This window comes from Callospermophilus lateralis, chromosome 4 (assembly GCF_048772815.1).
Source record: "Callospermophilus lateralis isolate mCalLat2 chromosome 4, mCalLat2.hap1, whole genome shotgun sequence".
Classification (NCBI taxonomy): Eukaryota; Metazoa; Chordata; class Mammalia; order Rodentia; family Sciuridae; genus Callospermophilus; species Callospermophilus lateralis.
The window spans coordinates 76,876,977-76,896,724 of NC_135308.1; the positions used below are offsets into that span (position 1 = coordinate 76,876,977).

At 36.7% G+C, this 19,748-nt stretch overlaps 1 pseudogene; it reads right to left on the bottom strand.

Moving 5' to 3' along the window:
• Nucleotides 1–10,236: 10,236 nt before the first annotated feature.
• LOC143398349 (poly(rC)-binding protein 2 pseudogene) lies at nt 10,237–16,329 on the bottom strand (annotated as a pseudogene).
• Nucleotides 16,330–19,748: the final 3,419 nt, after the last annotated feature.

Consider the following 19,748-nt stretch of genomic DNA (forward strand, 5'->3'; position numbering starts at 1 on the left):
ATAGTTTGGAGGAAAAGTAACTTACCTGACAAAATAACTGCAAGTGCAATGACATTTGAAATTAGGACTGAGATAATAGAAAAGCACGGATAAATTTTGATAGGAGTTACAGGATATATAACTGCTAGAAACTTTACTTGAAGACTTTTACCTGCAAAACATAAATACCAAAATACTTTCTCTTAGGGAAGAAAAATTTTAATTAGCCACAGAATCAACTCCAAGTTTAGTTTGTACTCTCCTAGTGCAAGTCTCTTCTACAAAAGGTCCTGTCCATCAATAATATCCGTGACAGAGGGCTACAAACAAGGGAAATGGAACATTTCCTCTACAGGATTTTCTAGTTATTGGAAAAAGGGGCAATTAAAGTAAAAGACAAAAAAAGAGGACAAATCAGGATAAAGAAGAGACATATAAACAATCCAGATTTGTCTCCATAATAAATGACCCAGTTAGAAATACTAAGGGATACATTAGAAGATAAACCAACGTAATTTACTTTTTTTCCATTTAAAAAGTTAGATTTAATTTAAAAAAAAGATAAAAAATTTTCTTTCCACATGCCTTTAAGTAAAATAACTTATGGCCTACTTTCTTCTTCTTTTTTAAATCACTCTACTTGTTTTTTTTTTTTTTTTTTAGTTACACATGACAGTAGAATGCATTTTGACATATTATACATACATGGAGCAGAACTTCCCATTCTTGTGGCTGTTTATTCTGTGGAATTAAAGTGATCATTAACATAGGAAATTTGTGTCCAATTTATTCTACTGTCTTTCTCATTCTCATCTCCTCTCCCTTCCTGCCATTCCTCTCTGTCCAATTTGGTGAAATTCCACTTCCCACCACCACCTATTTTGGGTCATCTGCATATTAGAGAGAACATTTGGCCTTTGTTTTGGGGGGGATTGGCTTACATCACATAGCATGATATTCTCCAGCTCCACCCATTTATATGCAAATACCATAATTTTATTCTCTTTTAATGCTGAGTAACATTCCATTGTGTATACATACCGCAGTTCCTTTATCCATTCATCTATTGGCATCTAGGGTGGTTCCACAGTTTAGCTATTGTGAAGGTGGTCTAAACATTGATGTGACTGTGATACTATAGTGCTGATTTTAAGTCCTTTGGGTATTTGCCAAGGAGTAGGATAACTGGGTCAAATGATAGTTCCATTCCAAGTTTTCTGAGGAATCTCCATATTCCTTTCCAGAGTGGTTGCATCAGTTTGCAGTTCCACCAGCAGTTCCACCAGCAGTTCCACCAGCAATGTATGACTGTACCCTTTTCCCCACATCTTTGCCAACTCTTATTGTTACTAGTATTCTTGATAATTGCAATTCTAACTGTATGTTATTCACCATTTTAACAGAATAAGAAATGAGAGGACATAGGGGCATCCCAAGAAATATAGCAAAATCATGGGAATTAAAAAAAAATACAACAAAATGTTTAATGAGTCAATTTGTCTTAGCAAATATGAAATTGCCACAGACAGGAAGAGAGGAAAAGGGGCCATGGGACTAGGGTGTCAGAGAGAGTCATGGAAGGCCAAAGAAAACCAACTATTTAAGAAATAAGGGGAAACAGGTGGGGTACTAGAGAGGACTAAAGGACCGGTGCTGTGGTCCTGCAAAGGGGTGAGGGCAGGGCACCAAGGACCAGTCAACAAAATTCAAAATAGTTTGGCCATAAAATATAAACACAGTGTGTTCCTACTTACCATGGGAAGGGGAGGAGAAAGGGGGTATAAGGGAGAAAAGGCTGTTTTAGGAAGGGCTGTGGGTGTCTAACCTGCCCTACTGTGCACCCCTCCTCATCCCAACCCATTCCCTCTGTGTCTGTGTGGGCCTGTGTGCACTTCCCCAGTCCCTTCCCTGCCATAACCTCCCTACCCCCACCCCCCACACTTAATTGCTGCCATTCCATTTTCTGATGGCTATCAGGTGGTCATTTGGCTGTCACTCATCTTCAGAGAGGGAAAAGGGGAGACAAATGGGGAGAGAAGGCTCCAGGCAGCCATGCCCCCACTCTCCCCAGACCACTTCTACCAGATGTCTCCGCAGTGGTTAAGAATCAGGGGTCACAATATTTTGTGACAACCACTCTGTTGGTGAATTTGTGAAGGTCCTGCATGGATTTCTGACAGTCAGACACAGAGGAGAACTCCACAAGGATCTTGCCACAGTCAGGCACCTGGACACCATCCACAGGCCTGGGATCTCAATGGACGTGAGGATCTGTACTTGCTGCATTTATCCCACAGGTCCTACATGATCTCCTGTACTCCTCATTAGCCAGGAGTGCCTCTGGCAGCACCACACTCATGAGGCACAGGACCTCAATAGGGTGGGCCCCTATCTGCACCTGTGAGCTCATCAGGCCAGGCACCTGCAGCATCACTGGTGTCTGATTGCTGGTGCTCAGCTTGGTGTTCTTGGATCCCATGCTGGTCCTCTGTATAAGCAGCTTTTTATCCCCACAGGTGTATCCCATTCAACCCAGCAATGACCTGATCCATGATGATGATATCAAAGAATCTACCAAAAGGGTATTAGATGTAATAAATTAATTTTTACAAAGCTATAGTACAATCCTGATCTTTAAAAATAACTTCTATTTTCATATGCTAGAATTATCAAATGCAAATTAAAATACAAGATCAGGACCATTTATAGTAACACCAGTTAAGATAAAATATGTAACTTGTAAAGCTATCAAAATATATTCATAATCAGTATAATGAAAACTATATGCAAAAACAATAAACAGCTCTAAGAAGATATAAATCAATAGAGAAACAAAAAATATTAATGGATTGGAATATTCAACTAATGGATTAAATATTCAAACTATTTCCAAACAGGTTTATAAATCCAGTGCTATTCCAGTAAACATTGCAGTATGATTTATTTTATTTTATTTTTTGGTAGAAATTAAGAAGGTCACTTTTTAATTATGTGAAAAGGTAAAAGAACCAAAATAGCCTAAATGATTAAAAAAAAATCAGATTTGGAGAAATCAGAGTTTTAGATTTCATGACTTACAAAGTAACAACAATAAAGACAATACCATAATGGTAAATGAACACATAAAGTATGCTTGATGTTGACATACTTTTGAGAAATAAAAATTAAAACCATAATTGGTAATCACCATATGATTATTAGAGTAGCAAACAAAACTAAACAAAGTCACAACAGCAAGTGTGGTGAAGAACAGACACCAATGGAATATCCTTGTATTGTGTTTAGCAAGGAAAAATGGTAAACATACATATGCCATATGCCCTGGTCAGGTGCCCATAGATGTTCTACACAAGGGGAATAAAAACCCAAGTTTATATTAAAACCTGTACATGAACATTTATACAGTTTTAGTTTTTATTGATTATTAAAAATAAAAATTGCAATAATTCAAATATTCTTCAGTTGAAGAATTGGTAAAAAAAAACACTACTCAGGACTTATGAAGAAACAAAAAATAATAAGAGGAAAGGATAAAAAATATGGAGGAGGTAAGAAAGAGCAATGAAAATGGAAAAAAAAACTTTCTTAACAAGTTTGTACAGATTTGACCACATTTGTGTCTAATTTCAAGTTTTTCTCCTAGGATCCCCTAAATGGAGACTTGCTCAAAAGAATAAATAATTGCCAGAGTCCCAATTCGCAAAAGCTCCTTTTGATCATCTTGCCTACAAAGAATCTGCAAACTTGAAGTCCCAGCTTTTGCAGGGTAAATTATCTTAGTAGGTGTCTTACAGAGTCATTGGCATTGAAGTCTGCCATTACCCCGGAATATAAAGAGCATATTACTGAAAGTCACGGTGTGACCTACAAGTGTGCAAATTGCCAGAGACATAGGCAAGAGAGAGAACTAGAGCTCTGAACACAAGGAACAGTTTCCTCCTCCTCTTGCAACCAAATTCACTATTCATTTGTCTTGCTCCATGAATATTTAAGTAATATATATCATAATACAATAACTAATGTAGCAACTCTATATCTATCCTCACACCTAGTCTATTCCCCTTTTCCCCAAACTTCTTCAGAGATTGTAAAGTACTAACATGTTTAAATTCAACTCCCTTTGCAATTAAGGGGCTGGGGAGTGAAAATGCCCCTCTTATAATTTTTCTAATTTCATCAATTACTTTACCAGGTTCAGCTTCTTCCAGTCCATCTGTGAATCTAAGGTCTGTCTTTAACATTTCCACTGAAGCCTCTGCAGCTGTCATCTTGGTGCTCAGACAGGAGAAGAGTTCACTAGTGATCTCTTGGTGAAGCTGGATTGTGGGTGAACCACAGGTGCTCACTTCCTGGCTGAGCAGGAAGCTGAAAAGCACTGTGAAACTAAAGCCAGCCATGGGAGGAACTTTGAAACTACATATTTAAGCAAATTTTCAGAACAATTTACTGATCTACAAATTTCTGACCCTGAGAGAAGAAACGTTTCAAAACAGAGAACCACATTAAGGAAAGCATAAACAAAATAAGTTTAACTGATAAATGACTAACTAGAAAATTTGTATTAGAACCTGCATTTTATTACTTTAAGTTAGTTTTATGTTCAGATTGATACTGATACACAAAACAGAGCTCAAAATTAAATAAATTTTACTGACTGTATAAATGTGTACAAAATATTTCATAGTTTGGAGAAAAACTTACCTGACAAAATAATGGAAAGTGCAATGACACTTGCAATTAGGACTAAGGTAAAAAAAAAAAGCACAAATAAATTTTGATAGGAGTTACAGGATATATAAATGCTAGAAATTTTTCTTGAAGACTTTTACCTGCAAAACATAAATACCAAAATACTTTCTCTTGGGGAGGAAAAAATTTAATTAGCCACAGAATCAACTCCAAGTTTAGTTTGTACTCTTCTAATGCAAGTCTCTTCTACTAAAGGTCCTGTCCATCAATAATATCCATGAAAGATGGCTACAGTCAAGGGAAATGGAACATTTGCTCTACAGGATTTTCTAGTTATTGGAAAAAGAGGCAATGAAAGTATAAGACAAAAAAGAGGACAAATAAGGATGAAAAAGAGACATATAAACAATCCAGATTTGCCTCCATAATAAATGACCTGGTTACAAGTATTGAGGGATACAATAGAAGATAAATAATAGTAATTCATCTTTTTGTTTCCTATTTAAAAAGCTAGATTTATTTTTTAAAAAGAATTTTTCACATGCCTTTAACTTTAAGTAAAACAACTTATGGCCTAATTTCTTTTTCCTTTTTTTAACTTTTTATCTGTTCTTTTTAGTTATACATGACAGTAGAATGTATTTTGACCTATCATATACATGGAGTAGAACTTCTCATTCTTGTGGTTGTACATAATGTGGAGTTACAGTGATCATGAACATAGGAAAGCTATATCAAATTCATTCTACTGTCTTTCCCATTCCCATCTACCCTTCCTTCCCACCATTCCTCTCTGTCCAATTTGGTGAACTTCCACTCCCCACCACCCCCTATTGTGAGTAATCTGTATATCAGAGATAACATTTGGTCTTTGGTTTTTGGAGATTAACATGAGAGTCCTCAGTTCCATTCATTTTCCAGAAAATGCCATATTTTTATTCTTCTTTATGGCTAATATTCCATTGTGTTAGATGTACCATATTTTCTTTATCCTTCCATCTGTTGAAGGGCACCTAGGTGGGTTCCATAGCTTAGCTATTGTGAATTGAATTAGCTGCTCAGAACACTGATGTGGCCTCATCACTATAGTATGGTGATTTTAAGTCCTTTGGATATATGCCAAGGAGTGGGTCAAATAGTGGTTCCATTCCAAGTTTTCTGAGGAATCTCCATATTCCTTTCCAGAGTGGTTGCACCAGATTGCAGTTCCACCAGGAATGCCTCTTTTCCCCACATCCTTGCCAATTTTTATTGTTACTTGTATTCTTGATAATTGCCATTCTGAGTGGATGTAATGCAGTATTTTAACAGAATAAGAAAAGAAAGGACATAGGAGCATCCCAGAAATGCAGCAAAAGCATGTGAAAATTTTTATTTTTAAAATTTTTATTTTTAATTTTTAAAAAAAATACAACAAAATATTTAAAGTGCAATTTGTCTTAGCAAATATGAAACTGCCCCAGAGAGGAAGAGAGGGACAGGGGCCATGGGATTGTGGGGATGGGAGCCTGTTGGGGAAGGCCAAAGAGAACCAACTAAGAAACAAGGAAAACCAGAGCTGGGCCCAGGGAGGAACAGAGGAGGGGGCTGTGGTCCTGCAAAAGGGAGAGGGCAGGGCACTAAGGGCCAGTCAACAAAATCCAAAATAATTTGGCCATGAAATATAAACACAGTGTGATCCTACCATGGGGAAGAGAAAATGAGTCTAAGGAGGGAAAGGCTATTTTGGGAGAGGCCCTGGGGGTCCTACCTGCCCTGCTGTGTACCCCTCTCCATCCCAACCCCCTCCCTCTGTGTCTGTGGGGGTGCTTGTCTGTGTGGGCCTGTGTGCACTTCAGTCCCTTCCCTTCCCTAACCTCCCACCCCCCACCCCCCACACTTAATTGCTGCCATTCCAGTTGCTGCTGGCTGTCAGGCTGTCATTTCTCTGTCACTCCTCTGCCCATCATCTTCAGAGCAGGGGAAGAGGGAGGGAAGAGGGGGATAGGTGGAGAGAGAAGCCTCCATCCAGCCCTGCCCCCACCCTACCATAAGTCTCGCCCATGGTAAGAGTCAAGGTCACAATATTTTGTGACAACCTGGCTGTTGGAGAATTTGCGAAGGTCCTGCATGGATTTCTGGTAGTCACACAGAGGTGAACTCCACAAGGATCTTGCTGCAGTCAGGCACCTGGATACCATCTGTAGGCAGGGGACTTGATAGACTTGAGGAGGTGTAATTGCTGCACTCATCTTGCAGGTCCTCCAGGATCTCCTCTACTCCTCTCATACTCCAGGCACACCTCTGGCAACAACCATGTTCAGGAGGCACAGGACCTCAGTAGGGTGGCCGCCCATCTGTACCTGGGAGCTCATCAGACCCTGCACCTGCGGCATCAACCCATCTGGTTGATGGTGCTCAGCATGACTCTCTGCAAGAGCAGCATTTTATCCCTGCAGTTTTTAGCCTGATCTGTGATGATGATGTCAAGGAATCAAGCAAAATGCTAGTAGATGTAATAAATGAGTTTTTGCAAAACTGTAAGATACAATACTAATTGTTAAAAATCATTTCTATTTTCATATACTAGCAATTATCAAATGCAAATTAAAATACAAATTCAGTACCATTTGAAGAAATATCAGGATAAAATACTTAACTGTAAAGCTATCAAAATATGTTCATAATCAGTATAATGAAAACTATATGCAAGAACAATAAACAGCTCAAAGAAGATCTAAACAATAGAGAAATAAAAGATGTTCATAGGTTGGAATATTCAACTCATGGATGGAATTTTCAAACTATTTCCAAACAGGTTTATAAATCCAGTGCAATTCCTCTGGGCTGAGCCTGCCAGTCTCACTAACACTCTGTGGTGGGTTTGCTTTTGGTTTTCATACCTTTGGGTCTCTGTAATGTTAATGGATGAGGAGAAAACCCTGGAAACTGGATTACAGGAAAGCAAGGCTTTGTAGGCTGGCCAAGGACACTTAACCCTCCTCTATCTGGCAGCTCCTGTTCCTAGATCTGCTGGACCCCCTAACCCTGAGATGAGGAATGGTGGGGGGACACCCCTGTCTCAATTTGAGGGCAGAACCTGGGGAATCAGGGAAACCAAGCAGAGGCTTGGATTCAGGCCAGATTTCTGAACTGGTAGCAGAGAAAGATGTGTATGTGGAGCACAAGGGATTACATTTTAGACGGTGAAGCTATTCATTTAAAAGAGGGAAATTTTATTTTAGCTTAGGTTTTCAGAGGTTTCAGTCTGTGGTCACTTGTCCCCATGACTGTGGGCTTTTGATGAAGCCAGACTGCTGGTGGAGCACAGCTACTCACCTTGAGACTGAGAGAGAGAGAGAGAGCCACCAATGGTCATCTCTTCTGTGGTTTTACCCACTTCTTAATAGTATAACTGATCACTGATCCAATGAGGTCAGAGCCCTCATGATCCATTCACTTCCTGGACTCTGAAAATTGCTGCCCTGGGGACAATTTGACACAGGAGCCTATCCATATCCAAACTGTAACACTACTCTAAAATAAAGTCTATCACGCTTTTAAAAAAGAAAGAAAAGCAGATGTCTTTCAGTGAAATATTTTCAGCCCAGTGACATAGGAACCTATAATAATCTTCCACTTTGTAGTTTGCTGCTGCTTGTAAATAGAAAAGACAGATGTCCTCTGCCATAGGATACAGTCAGACTACAATTTCATTCAGTGGCAATGCACTGGTTTCTGTCACATTTCAGAAGTAGCACCTCAATGACTTGCTGTAATTTTTGGTTCTCTCAGGAGGTAAAGGAAATATAATGTTAAAAACTAAATTTATTAGTTTATTCCCTATGAAATATCTTATTATTTATATGTATATATAATATTAATTTTATTCAATAGTTGAACTCATTAGGTATTTGGAACATAGATTTTTGCCCCTATTTTTAATAAAAAATGTAATTTAGCTTTTTGTTTCTATCCTGATTGCTTTTGGAAATAGGAAAGATACTTTTTATTATTTAATGTAAATGTAGCTGTTTCATTATTGCTTATTAGTGATTTTTCATTTTCTGAGTAAGAATTTTTTCAGAAATAAGAAAACTCATGCATTTCTCTTTAAAAAAATGAAATTGAATATGTATACCTAGTATAACAGGCCTTTTATACAGAAAAATGTCTAAGGAAACAGAGTTTGAGTGCATCATAATAGTTTGAAATTAACCCTTTTTGGTTCTTTTTTGAAACTTCGAAGGATGGGCATAAAGGATCTGACTGCAGGCCTTGTATGTTGACCATACTTCTCAGGAACATCATCAGGGAAGGCAGTTTTAATCAATGCCTATTTTATATATTCAGAAAGAAATTGCTTCATGGGCACAGAGCTCTTAATTCCTGGAGCTCTTTTCCAAATTCTCCTATCGTCAAAAGAAAGGCAACGTTTTACCTCATGTATTATAATCTTTTGCTTGTAAGAAGGAGGGTACATAAATAAGCATTTGGTCATAGATTTCTTTTTATGGCAGACCCATAAAATGTAAATGGATTTTGAATGAAATAATTATTTGAAAAGATTGGAGAAGCTGGCTCAAATCTGCTTTATTTATTATGATCTGAGTTAACAAATTGCAAACATATGTGTGAAAGGTGATATATAAAGTACTAGATGGTGAAACTGTAATAAAAAAGCCTAAAAAGAGTAAAAAGAAAAAAACTAAGTTTTTTTTTATTAAATGAAAAAACATTTCTGGGATTTTATTTCCTGCCTATAAAGTAACATATCCAGAGTTTCTGTGATAATCAGATCCTTATCAGGGGCTAGAGTTGTGGCTCAGTGGTAGCAGCTCAGTGCTAGTGTGCTTGCCTAGCACATGTGAGGTACTGGGTTCTATTCTCAGTACCAGATTAAAAAAAACTAATAAAAGTATTATATCCATTTTAAAAAAAGATCCTGATCATAGCAATTATAATTTCTTTATGTCTTATTTTGCTTTAGAGTGATGTTTGAAGTGTAATTGTGGACCAGTGCCAACCCATAAACTGTGTTACCAGTTAATGGTGAGTTAAATACAGAATTTAAAGTAACTATTTAAACTATAAGTAATAAATTGACATTTCCATGAGGACCAAGCTTATGGGCCCACCTCACTGAACAGGATATGGACTAACACAATACTATTTTCATCAGTGGTAGATCACTATGGGCATGAGTTTCACATGAGGCATGAGCAGTAGGCCATACTATAAAGTGTGATGCTCCATTCCATCTTTTAATTTTTTTGAAAAATTCCAGACATTACAGAACTAAACTGAAATATATTAATAGTCCACTCTTATATTTCCAAGACAAAAAGAAAATTCATGAGCCAAGAAAACAGGGGAAGTTTATAAAACTAAATATACATCTCAGCATTAATGGCAGAACAGAAAAAGGAGTTAAAATGCTTTAGATTAAAAATCACAAGTGAATGATAAAGTGTGTAGAAACTGAAAATTTACAAACTATTTACAACCTGGAATCATTGACTGTCCAGAAACTATACAGATGGATCCTGGTGAACAACAGAAAAGGATTATGGATGAATATGCATTGTTCTAGCTGCTCCCCATGCCACTCATCTCCAAGGAAAGCCTGACATTGTTTAGATACTGAGCCAAGATAATGCTGGCAGCAGATCCAGGGATACTAAGCTGCCTATCAATATATCCTTCTACAGGGTTTGCGATTTTGATCTGCGCCCCAGACATCTGATAGATATCAACTTGATGCCCCATTATGCAGCTGACCAAGTGGTTTGGAATGAGGAGTTCCTGAGAAGTAGTCTGAGCAGATGCATACAAACCTGCCCATAACCTTTCATCTCTATTGAGAGCTGGATTCAATGCCACTGAATTCAGTGTTGTCATGTGTCATAGGAAAATGAGACTGTTGCACTGCCAACTGGTGCAGATTGAACAAATCTGGCTGTGGAAAGGCATACCATCCTTGAATAATATAGGCCTGATCACCAGCAAAGATGATAGGAGAACTTGAGGGCTTGGGCCAGTAGGAGATGGTCACGCCTTTTGGGGTGGGGACAGAGAGACAGTCTCCAATGTAACCTTGCAGATCTGTTTTGACACACTCAATAATGGATTGAATGCTAGCAATAGTGGTGACCCAGAGATGAATTGGGGAGTATATCCCCTGCCACCTGGCTTGAGCCCCTGTACTCTCTCATAATTTACTTAACTTTGCAATCACCTTTTCCCATGAGAGAGCCACACTGACTTGCAGGGCCTCAGAGTGACAGGGGTTCAACTGGCAGCTGTGCTATTGGTCATAGAGCTGCTGAGGTCCTCTTCTGGTTTATCCATGATCATAGCAAGGGCTGTGAAGATGGTATTAGTGGGTCCAGCCAAAGTGATAATTCTCCCAGGACAATTCCCTTCTGAGATGTTGATATGGGCACCACTCTCCTCGTGCATCTTCTTAACTGATTCTGCTTTCTTTCCCATGAGACTGCCAGCTTCCTTTCCAGGCATAAGTAGCCCAATGGTGAGAGTGACATTGAATCCACCTTCAGTCACACTGGTTGGCAGCGTTATGGGGAGCTGGACTTTGAGTGGTCAAGTCTTTGGTCACTGGTGGGGGTGAAAGCCAAAAACTGCAGATGAGAGACCACTGTGGGGGGAAAGAGGGGAGCTGGCCAGAAAGGAAGGCTGGAGGCCAGGAGAGGAACAATTAGAGTGAGCAGGAAGGCACAGGGGACCCACCAACAGGGGAGGGCAGAAAAGGAAGGGGGGGTGGAGGGGAAAGGGGGGAAAGAGGCCCAGGTGGGGGAAGGCAGGAGGGAGATTGGGCAGGAGGGAGAGGGCACAGGCTGAGGCTGCTCAGGCCACCACCTCTGCTGGTCTCTCATTTTCTTAAGATAGTAAAAATTAATTATAAAATTTAAAAGATAATTTGTTGTAAGTTGTAATTAATAAGTTATTACAGACAAAATTTGAAAATACAGTATTATTTGAATTACTTTGAATAAGATTTAATGATTAATCTTAGCTTGTTGAAATTATCTTAAAGCATCTTGTTTTAGTCTCATGGATATATATTAAAATTCTCTCTCTCTTTCTCTCTCTTTAAAAAAAAAAGTATGATTCCATGGACTAGAATGCAAAAGTTAGTAAGTAGTATTTTGGTCTATTAAATTATGAAACTAGACAAATACAAATATAATATTAGAAAGTAATAAAAATAGATAAGAATTGACACAGTTACAGAGGCTGTAACTTCAGCAACATAACTTTTCAAATTTTGAAAAGAAGTGTATGGAAACAATACACAATGCACACATATAAAATAGAGATAATATACCAAAATGTAACTAAAATACACACATGCAAACACATACATGCACCCAGACACACTTACACAAACACACACAAAAAAATATGGTGATAAAATTATGGAGAAGCCAAAATATCAACAATAGTAAATGGAATGAAATCACATATTAATTTAAATTGATGCTTGTATAAAAGAGTCATTATTGATTATAAAATTCACTAAGCAAAATCACCAAAAATATTGAAAATAAAATTATGGCCAAGTACATGCTTGGGACTTAAAGGAAAATAAACTACAGATAAAAGATTAAAATAATCTGTCTACCTCATATGACATGTATTCACACATTTGCCAATGTTTCCTATGTGTCAGGGTGAAAATGAACAAATAAAATTTATAGATCTGAATAAAGATATTTTCCCTTTACTTTTTCTCAGAAATAATATCTAATGAGATTTTTACATATTATTTGTGTGCTTGCTTTGCATGCATTTGCCATAAACATTTATTGATAAACAATATAGAGGATTGTTTTATGTAATTTTCTACCTTGTATGATGTTGAAAACCTCTTGGTGGCTTGTTCTGGGACTTCTAGGGAGGCCTTTGTGGTAAGTATTTCCTGTTGTACATAAAGGCAAGTTATATTGTTTTGTTCACAGTTGGGAACTTATGAACTTTGAACAGCAAAAACATTTAGGCAATTTTTTTTTCTGTCAACCTAATTTTGAATTTGTTCTGAATATTTGTATAATTTATTACAAAACAATAGAAGAATCATCTATTTGAAAGAATTTCTAAGAGTTTGAAGGCTATTCAGTGATGTTTGGAAACCATGAACATTTTTTTTTTTGATGGGAGGGTACTGGGAGTTGATCTCAGGGGCACTCAACCACTGAGTCACATCCCCAGACCTATTTGGTATTTTATTTAGAGACACGGTCTCACTGAGCTGCTTAGCACCTCGCTTTTGCTGAGGCTGGCTTTGAACTCATGATCCTCCTGCCTAAGCCTCTAGAGCTGCTGGGATTACAGGCATGACCCACTGCAGCTGGCCAGAAACCATGAACTTTTGCTGTAGGATCTGCTTATATTAATAGCTGCAAATTCTGTTATAATACCCAATCACATATGTACACAGACAAATATAATTACTTTTTCATTCAAATATAATTACTAGACTGGCTTAAGTGTGTAATATTCATTTGAATATTTTATTAACCAAATCGTGTCACATTCCCCCCAAACTTCATATGTTGGTACTTCAGAATATGACTGTAAATTGAAATGAAGACTTTGAAGAACCTGTCCCTTAACAGCTTCATTAACTTAAAATGAGGCTAAGTTAAAATGAGGCTGATAGGGTGAGCTATGACATAATACAACTGGCATCCTGACACACCAAAAAAGAGGAGGTCAGGACACAGAGACATAAGGAGAAGACCATGTGGAGACACACAGAGAAAATGGCCACTTAAAACCCAGGAAAAAGGTGTCTGAAGAAACCAACTTTGCCCACACTCCTGTTTGAGACATCTAGCCTCCAGAACTCTGAGAATCTCTGTTGTTTGAGCCAGTTCATCTGTGATACTTTTATGTAAGCACTAGCAAACAGATAAAGAAGGGGTTTTATAAACATTCCCCACATATAAGAATATGTGCTTATCTTATGCTTCTTATTTTCATCTCCTTCCTCCTTCACATATTCCCTCACATATTTCTTCTTCTTTCAACTTGATTTGTGCAATTATTTTTTGGCACTATAAGGACAGACATGAGTCAAGGGAAATTTTTGATGTAACAGCAAAAAATAAATATAAGTTGAAGTTACCATGTTGCAAACATATGATGTTGGTGAAAAAAATATGTAGGAATACAGAGAGAGAAGGAATTATTTGCTTATAATCCCATATTTGAATGAGCTAGTTATGGTGTACACAGACTCATGGGTCAATGTCAAATGAGGTAGACCATGAGCAAGGTGAGATTTCCACATACTCCTTAAAGTCTCACTGTTCCATCTCCATTGGTCTATTGCACTCCTTCAATGAGTTATTTTTCAATTTTGTGAATAGGAAAAGAGCTTCTGGGATTACACTGTTCTTACATCTTCAGTGTTTTCAGAGAATGTGCCTATCTTCCCTTATTTGTCATTACAAAACACTAGATCACCCTCAGTTATGAAAATTTTCATTTGTAAGTCTTTTGTTGTGGCAAAAATGCACAACATAAAATTTACTATTTTAACCATTTTTCAGTGTATAGTAGTGTTGAGTATATTGACACTGCTATGAAACAGATCTCCAGAACTCTTCCATATTGTAAAACTGAAACTATGTACCTTTTAAAACAAACCTCTTTACTCCACTGCAGCCAAACCCCCAGAAACCACTATGCTACTTTTTGTTTCTGAATTAAATTTCTCTAGGTATTTCATAGAGGTAGGTTCATATAGTGTTTGAATTTTTTGTAAGTGGTCACTTAGCATAGTGTTCCCAAGGTTCATCCATATTGGAGTAAATGTCAAAATTTCCTTTATTTTTAAGGCCAAATAATATTCCATTGTATGTTATGTTAAATTTTTTTTTCCATTCATCTACTGATGAACAATTCTTGGGTTGCTCCACATTTCAGTTCTGATGACTAGTGCTGCAATGAGCAAGCATATAAAACTACCTTTCTGAAACTTAGTCATTTTTTGAGCTATAACAAAATATCCCAAGCTGGGTAATTTCTAAAGAACAGAAATTTATTTGTTACAATTCTGGAGCTTTGGGCTGGGGATGTGGCTCAAGCGGTAGCGTGCTCGCCTGGCATGCGTGCGTCCCGGGTTCGATCCTCAGCACCACATACAAACAAAAGATGTTTAAAACTAAAAAAAAAAAAAAAAAAAAAAAAAACAATCCTGGAGCTTTTAGCTCCAAGATCAGGACAGCAGCATTTGGTGTCTTGTGAGAGCCTTCTTGCTGCATCCTCACATGATGGAAGAGGGGAAAGGCATGAGGGATAAATGATGTGACCTCACATGGCAGAAGACAGAAGGAAAACAAAGGGCCTAAACTAGTTTCAGCCTTTATGTAAGGTACTGCCACTCATGAAGGCAAGGTCCTTATGATGTAGTCAGTCTTCATGACTCAATACTACCATAACGGGATTACATTTCAATATGAATTTGGAGTAGGATATATTCAAACCATAACAGAGAGAACCTGCTTTCAGTTATTATTAGTATCTACCTAGGGGTGGTAATCCTGGCTCATATAGTATTGCTATTTTTAGTTTTTTTTCTTTAACATTCATTGGCTGAGTTTTTATAGATGAATTATAATTATACATAATAGTATATAGAAACACACCTTATTTCTGCATGTTGATTTTGTGTCCTGTTATTATGGTTTGAATGTGAGGTGTATCCCAAAAGCTCATGTGTGAGATGATGCAAGAAAGTTTAGAGGAGAAATGACTGGGTTATGAGAGCCTTAACCCAATCAGCGAATTAATCCCCTGGTGGGATTAACTGAATGGTATATGAAAGCAGATTGGGTGTGGCTGGAAGAAGTAGGTCTTTGGGTGTGGGGGGGTGCTTTAGGATATATATTATCTATCTGGCAAGTAAAATCACTCTCTCCCTCCCTCCCTCCCTCCCTCCCTCCTTTCTGATGTGATGTCTTAAGCCACTTCTCTTCACCATACTCTACTGCCATGATGTTCTGCCTCACCTTGAGCCCCTAGAAATGAATCTAGCTGTCTATGGACGGAGATCTCTGAAAACATGAACCCCCAAGTAAGCTTTTCCTCCTGCAAAATTGTTCTTGTCACAGTGATATTGTTGAATTTCTTCTTTAGTTCTAACAAGTTTTTGTGTATGTGTATGTGAGTGAAACCTTTATGGTTTTCTAGGTGTAAGATCATCTCTGGTGACAGAGACCATTTTACTTCTTCTTTTACAATGTTATGCCTTTTTGTCCCCTTGCCTAATTTCTCTGGATGGAACTTCCAGTACCAGGTTGAATAGACTTAGTGATAGTAGGCATTCTTGTTTTGTTTCTGTTTTTAAAGGGAAAACTGTCAATTTTACCTTTAATATTAATTGTTGGCCTTTCATAATGATCTTTATTATGTTTATATGTGGTTATTTTCCTAGTTTACTAAGTGTTCTCATGAAAATAAGTTTAATCTTGTCAAATGGTGTTTCTTCATCCATCAACATAAATATGTGATTTTTGTTCTTCATTCTGTTAATGTCATGTATTACATTGAATTTCATGTGACAAAACATCTTTGCTTTCCAGGAATAAATCCCTTTATTAAGCTGCTGAATTTAATTTGCTAAACTTTTGTTGAGTACTTACACATCTGCATGGCTATGGTTTGGCTATTTTTTTGTTTCTGATTGCAGTTGTTTGAATCTTCTCTTTTTTTTCTCTTAGCTAATCAGACTGTAGATAAAAGTTTAAAGCTTTTGTAGATTTGTTCAAAAATAGTATCAATGTTGTTTTTTTCTACTGTTTTTATTTTGTATTTTGTTTATTTCCTTATTAATCTTCATTATTTCCCCTGGTCCCTTCTCCTAAAATTGGGTTTAGTTTGTTCTTATTTTCTAGTTTCTTGAGTTGTATACAAGTAGGTATGTATTCAAGATATTTCTTTTTTCTTTTAATCTGTCCCTTTACAGCTATGAACTTCCAGTTTAACACTGCTTTTACTGCAACCAGGTTTTGGTATATTGTGTTTTGATTTCATTTGTCTCAAATTATTTCCTAATTGACACTATAACTTATTCTTTGATCCTTTGAATTCTTAAGGATAATTATATTTAAAATACTTTTATTAGTTGTTAATGGACCTTTATTTTATTATTTACTTATTCATATGTGGTGCTGAGAATTTAACCCTGTGCCTCACCACTGAGCTACAACCCCAGCTCCGAGAGTGATTATTTCAATTCTACAAATTTGTGGAATTTTCACTTTTTCTTAAGCTATGGATTATCAATTTACTTCGCTATGACTGGAAAAGGCACTTTGTATCATTTCAATGTTTTTTTTATATTTATTTTTTAGTTGTTGTTGGACACAGTACATTTATTTTACGTTTTATTTATTCTTATGTGGTGCTCTTGATTGAACCCAGGGCCTCGCACATGCTAGGCAAGTGCTCTACTGCTGAGCAACAACCCCAGCCCTCATTTCAATGTTTTTAAATTTGTTAATGTTCTTTCATGCCTTCATATGTGCTGGATCCTGCAGAATGTTCCAGGTATACTAGGAAAGAATGTGTATTCTGGTGGTGGTGGTAGTTGGAGTATTCTGTACCTTCTGGTAGGTCCAGTTGGATCCTAGTGTTCTTCTAGTCCTTTATTTCCTCATTGATCTTCTGTCTTTTTCTTTTGTCAAGTTTTGAATATGGGGTATTAGGATTTTCTTCCAGTATTGTATCTATTTCTCTCTTTAATTCTTGTAAAATCAGCTTCATATATTTAGGAACTCATAGTTTTGATACCTAAGTATTCATAATTGACATTATTCTTAAGAAATTACCCTTATTTTACATATCAAATGTCCTTCTTTGTCTTTTGTAGTGGTTTTTATTTAGGTCATTTTACCTGATATTAGCACACCAATCCTGCTCTCATTTTGTTACAATTTACATAGAATATTTTTAAATAATTTATTCTTAGGTGCAAAGTAAATCTTTTAGCATATAATTGGATCTTACTTTTTTATCCATTCAGCAAGTCTATGTCCTATGATTGGGAAGTTTAATTAATTTATATTTAAAGTAATTGTTCATGGAAAAGGACCTTTCTGCCATTTTCTTTGTTTCGTGTAGGGTTATGGTTTTTTTTCTCACTCATTATTCTTTTACATATATGTTTTATTGATTTTTTTGTAGTTATAAACTTGAATTCTCTTCTTATTTCCTTTTGTTTATTCTACAGATAATTTGTGATTATGGTTGCCATTATTTAAATCATCCTAAAGATATGATATTCTGTTTTAAACTGATAGCAATTTAATCATATACAAACACAATACAACTTGCAGATCCACCACTCCGACACTTCATGTTATTGAAATTGCAAGTTCTTTTATGTTGTACAGCATAAAATTAAACTTCTTGTATAGTTTTCTCATTTAAACTTCTATACCATAACGAGAATTGCATGAGTTAAGATATTTGCTCATATTTGTATTTTAATGGTTTTGTTTTGCTGCTCATTATTGTTTTGACTCCAAAGAATACTTTATCATTACTTTTGAAGCAGGTCTAGTAATAATTAACTCTCTATGATTTTGTGTATTTAAAAAAGTCTTAATTTCTCCTTTATTTTGAGGGGTAGTTTGCTGAATACAGTATTCTTGTTTGACATTAATTTGTTTCTCAGCACATTGGATATATCATCTGTATTGGTTCATTTTTGGTTCCTATGGTGAAAAAACTGAGGTTGGGGACAATATAAAGAAAAGAGGTTTTCTTATCCCACAGTATGGGAGGCTGAAAATCCAAGATCAGGTGCTCCCATCTGTTCAGTCTCTGGTGAAGACCTTATGATGTACAGCATCACACTGTCTAGAGCATGAAGGTTTGTGTGGGGGGAGGGGACACAAGTCAGCAAACCTATGGGTTTGAGGCCTAGTTTTGTTTTCAATGAGAGGAAACAACTCCCGTATGAGGTTGCTCCTCCTAGTTTCTCTGCAGTATGGTGCATAGGAGAGGCGCTGAATGAGATGCCAATTGTCACAAGTTTCTATGCTATTTTCTGTGTAATCTCTTCTTGATTTTATGATAGGCTGGTATTGTAACTTCTCAACCAGTCTTTAGACTTCTCACAGAGGCCTCCTTGTCTATATAGTGCCAATGCAGTGTCTCTGGGGGAAGAAGGTCTTCTAACTTCTTAGTGTGCCATCTTCTGATGTCCTTCCTTTCTTTTGTATTTTACAGCTTGAGTTCATTCTCTTGGCTCATAATTATCCTTTGTTGGCTTTTGTATTTTCACATTCTTGCTCAAAATTATTTCTTTACTCCTCTTATTTTTGTGGTCATCTACTGGCCTCTTTTATACTTTTTCAGGTCATGAATGATATTGTTTATATTTAAGCTCTACTTTTCTATATATGCCAACTCCTGCAGTTAACTTAGCCAAGTTCAGTATCAAAATAGGTTACCTAGTCAGAAACTTGTCTTTATTATTCCTTGAGATACTTGACTTTACCTTTATTTCATTGCATTAGAAAGCCAAGGATTACTTGTGATAGTTACCATTTGAATTCTTTAGCTTTGATCACATTATCTGTGCATAATCCCTCATATTTTATAGTGACAAGATCAAAATATTCTTAAATTCTGATATATTTTTCAATAAAATAGTAATTTATGCAATTAGAAGTTCAAATGAATTAACACAGGCTAGATAAATTCTCCAGGTATGAATTCTCAGGAGGGGTTTATTTTTAGGTGTGATCTATAATGTTTCATGCTACATATGGATGAGTGAATTGGTTAATGTTCCTAATTAGCTTACATTTTCGGAGCTTAGAGGCATTTGAAAACATCTGTTTGAATCTTCTGTTGAAGAACAATGTATCAGGCTGGGGATGTGGCTCAAGCAATAGCGCACTTGACTGGCATGTGCGTGGCTCCATCCTCAGCACCACATACAAATAAAGATGTTGTGTCCGCCGAAAACTAAAAAATAAATATTAAAAAAATCTCTCTTTCACTCTTTCTCTCTCTCTCTCTCAAAAAAAAGAAGAAAAACAATTTACCTTACATCAGTT